We start from the raw sequence: 4,589 nt of genomic DNA on the forward strand, positions 1-4,589 counted from the left end.
TTTACACTGACATTCTATTGCATGTTTCATTTTTAAAAGCCCACTCTACCACTAAACCTGTTGAACTGCTATCAGGCAGACCTTACAGTGTAGAGAGGGTCTTGAAACAAGATTTGGACCATAATGTGTACACATCATTTTCAGCAAGTAAATCACAAACTTATAATTTAAATGAATAAATAAATTGCGCAGTTTTGTGATATTTTCAAATACTAAGAAAATTGTAAATAATTTGGGTGTGGATTAGACACTTTTAGGGGGACTGTGGTCCTGGTTGTCATTATAAGCCAAGAGTCTGGTAACTGTAAAAAAGGATGGTTCAACATGAATACTTGAATACTACAAGCTGAACTTCAATGAACTACCTGTAACAGAGCCCACCTTGCAAAGTCAGTTTTCTGTAAATGACAGATAGAAAAGTCCAGTCTGACAAAGGGCTTAGACACAAAACGTCATATGGAGGTAATAAATGTTTGTGGAAGCGTTATGCAGTGTGCAGACTATTTTTGCATGTTACCTGCGAACAAATACTGTATGCGATAGGTAATGGCAGGAGACAAATCATTTTGATCCTGTTTGAATGGTGTCCTGAGTTAGATACGTTTTTCCAAAGTAAGATCTCATGGGGGGGCTTCAGAGGACCCATGGATCTGAGCTCCACACACAGACACGAAGAAAAGGTTTCACAGATTTAGTGACTAGTTCTTTTCAGAACAAAAGTAAAAAAAAAAAAACAAAAACACTCCATCTCAAAAGAGAGATTTCGAGAAAAACGCTTCAAAACATAGGGTGGCAGGTGAGCAGTGGTCAAGACACAGTGGACACAAAAACTCAAAAGCCTTCAGAACTGGAAACCAGGAGACATAGGGATCACAGGAAAGAGCTGAGCATGGAGGGAGGCAATGGATCTGAGGAAGTTACTAACTGTTCAAGAAACACAGAGCTGGAGTCACAATTTCACAGGAAACAAGAGCCTGAAGTATTGATACCACAACCAGACAGTGAACTGGTCTTTCATGCAGCAGTCAGGAGTGGAGCTGATTGCAGGTAATGATCAGCAGGTGTGCAGGTGTGGAGGCAGAAAGCAGAGCTCAGGGGAATACACCCAGCTCGGAAATGACAGACAGGAGAGGGGAGACACAAGACAGAGACAAACCAAAGCACCATGGAGGGGAAAACAGAGGAGACAGAAGGAGGGAGATCGGGCAGATCCTGACATTGCCACTCTATTGTGTGTAACCAAAGCTTGACATATCTTATGCCCCTGTACCCTAGGCCACCACTATTATTCAGAAGCTCTTTAAACACATCAGTGATCTACACACACACTGTAGTTTCTTTTGAGTGAATGCAACACACGCTGACTTGCTGTCCCAAATACCCTAAATATTCACTAGCACCACATGTGGATTAATCAGCAGTTGCAAATAGTTCCTAATGACTCTGATCACCATTTCCTCCCGTTTGAGTAATGTTGGCTAAACATCACCATGACCAGCTGTTCAATACCAAAATAATATTTGTTTCAACATATTTGTAGCTTTTAAATGGTTGTTTTATGGGGAATGACTATATTATGTATACTGAAGGGTGCGATGTCACAAAATGATAAGCTCAAACACCAAAATAAAAGTCAAGATGAAGATGAAAGTGACATATTTTGTCATTGGAGGGAACTCACTCCAACGAAATTTGTTCTCTGCATTTAACCCACCCAAGTGACGTGCACACACACACACAGCAAACCCGGGGCAGTGGGCGACCGCGTGCAGCGCCCGGGGAGCAGTGGGGGTTAGGTACCTTGCTCAAGGGTACCTCAGCCATGGACACCGGGACGGGGAATCGAACCAGCGATCCACCGGTTACGGGTCCGACACCCTAACCGCTGATCCACGACTGCCCCCAAAAAGATAATGATCTATTTAATTAATCAAAGCTACTGATTATAGGAAGCTTTACAAAAGGCAAGGCATGCTCTGTAATGACACAGTTGTACATACAGCTTTAAACTAATGATTAAAATACCCTTGATTCATACAATCATTGTGTAACCTTCACCCATCGACCTGTGGTCACTAGCTGCCAGCTGCCCAGCCATGCAGTGGATGGCAAATAACACGGATGAATACATTTCAGCCTCACAAATTAAAGACAAACTAACTCATTAAAATCTCAGTTCTTAAACCCAGTCCTGACATCAACCGTCATAACAGAGGCTGCAAAAAGTCATATTTCGGACGAACTTCGACTAATTGAATGAGATGGATGCAAGCGGAGCTTAGAGAAGGCGCATCTGAAGGCATAAATGAAAAAGACAAAATGATTCCCATGACTGCACTAAGTCTTTCTATTCAATACTTTGCCTGGACCTTATTTATTACCACAAATCTGTTTCTCTCTTGCCACGCTTAAGTTTTGTTTGCTTTTATGCTAGTCCAACTTTGTTGCAACATCTTTTTATAAGACTCATTTAGATTGGGATTAGGTCTCGTTCTTCATCTATTTCTTTGCACTGCTTGTTGGAATTAGTCTCATTTACCAATACCTCATATCAGGGGATCCTCTGGATTAAGTGATAACATGGACTTAAAGTCAGTTCTTTATTTGTATTCATATTGCACCATGCAGAAAATAAAATGCAGCACAAACAAGTACGTGTTTGCATTTAAGGATTCTTCAAATGAAGTCAGCGAGCTTTAAAAAAGCCCTTTGTATCTGGCTTCAGACACAACAGTCAATACCCACTGCCTTCCATCTAATGGTCCGTCTCTTAGGGAAATACAAAGTCACAAGCTGAGGTCTTTTCTTTATTTGCTGTTTTGTAACTATCAGTTTGGTCTCTTTTATTCTTCATTAGCTGGCTAAAAACTTTTATAAACAGGCAATATTTTGAAATTAAATTTGGAGCTTTTTAATACCAGGAAGGGGCCCAGGACGATTATCCCTGCGTGGCCTTTATCTTTTCAAATAGGATGTACAATAACCAATTGCATCTATTACTGCATTTAAGTCACTCCATTTAATTATAGCCCATTACAACAATGAGGTTATAACAGTAAAAGGCAGAGGGTTTTGTCTTTTCCATATTTTCTTTAATTGGAACTGCTTAGCGAATGTCTCTGAGGTCAGCAGCAAATTTTGAGTAGTGAACTGTTGTGTTTCTCATTTGATGTGTCAGTGCTCATTGCAGCATCTGTTCCAAAGTGGATATATCATTAAGCATAGTGCTGCAGAGGCTACATGATCACGGAAATCTAATGTAACAGTGTACCTTTGGATCCTCCCATGTCATGTCCCTGAAAGTCACTTTCCCCTAAGGACCAGTTTCATACTGTCGCTCACTGTGGACACAGAAGATTTCTGTTCCTGGAAAAAGTGGAAATACAAACTAGATTTACAAAAAGTTGCAGATGATTTTGCACAGTTTACATCTGAAAACCAATTCATCCTCTCCTTATTCCTCCTCCTTTGTGATCAGTTTATTTTTAGTGAGGGGAAATCACTCAGGAATAATAATGTTTTTTACCTGAATTTGCCTCATCAGATTACTTCATGAAAACAGCAATATGCTGTGCATTCAGTGTACACTAACAGCTTTACAACTGGCTTTTCAAACTCCGAGAGTCACACAATAAGTCATTCCGAAATAGTGAAAGCAACTAAATTGCGAGGAGCGATGAGAATAGTTTCGCTAAATGATGCAGTCTGACTGGTTCCGCTCTCTGCTGACCGTGATAATGCGAAGCCGACGTGAACCTCACAGTTCTGTTGTCGTCCCTGAGAGGTTGTAACGAAGCCCGGACGACAAGCAGAGTCAAACAGGAGGATGTCGCGGAATACTAAACACCCGAGTCAATGCCAGCTGACAGCTTATAACAGATTGAGTGATTTGAGCCAAGTGCAATCCCAAATCCAGACGGATCTCAGCATTATCAGCATCTGGAAACACTGAGATTCATCTGGACGTGTGCTGTCCCAAGAGCAAGAAAAACTTTGCATTTGAAAGCAAGCCGATTGCTTTTTACATGAGATTTAATACAGGGCACCTATATTGCACTCATTTTACACACAGAGGTCTTGGGTGGTGATGAATGTGAGAAAAGGACATGCTATTGCACATGCTCTCAAACAGCATACAGATGAAAGAGATGAAGAGTACACCGACATCAGAGTGTTCCACCGACATTTTCTTTGGTCACACCTTTATAAGGCAGCTTGAAAATAGTGTTCTTTTTCATCCATGAGATACAAAATAAAAGACATGCAAAAACAAGAAAATGGGAAAGTACACTTTAAAGAAATGTATTATAACATTATAATGAGTGAAAAGTAATCATGGACCTTAGAGAACTGTGTACATGTGGTGTTAATCAGAGTAGAGATTAAAGGTCGGAACCAACAAGCAACAAAACTGATGCATAAAGCATAATTAAATGAATTAACATCATCCTTATTTAATTACAATATGAACTGCGTAGATAAGATGTATAATGGGTGTATGTATGTACTTGAATCAACCATCTCAGTTGAGCATTAAATGCCAGTGGATGCTGGTTTCAAGAAAACTCAAAATTCCACACCAAATTAAA

The sequence above is a fragment of the Scatophagus argus genome, chromosome 17 (genome assembly GCF_020382885.2).
Source record: "Scatophagus argus isolate fScaArg1 chromosome 17, fScaArg1.pri, whole genome shotgun sequence".
NCBI classification, from domain to species: domain Eukaryota; kingdom Metazoa; phylum Chordata; class Actinopteri; family Scatophagidae; genus Scatophagus; species Scatophagus argus.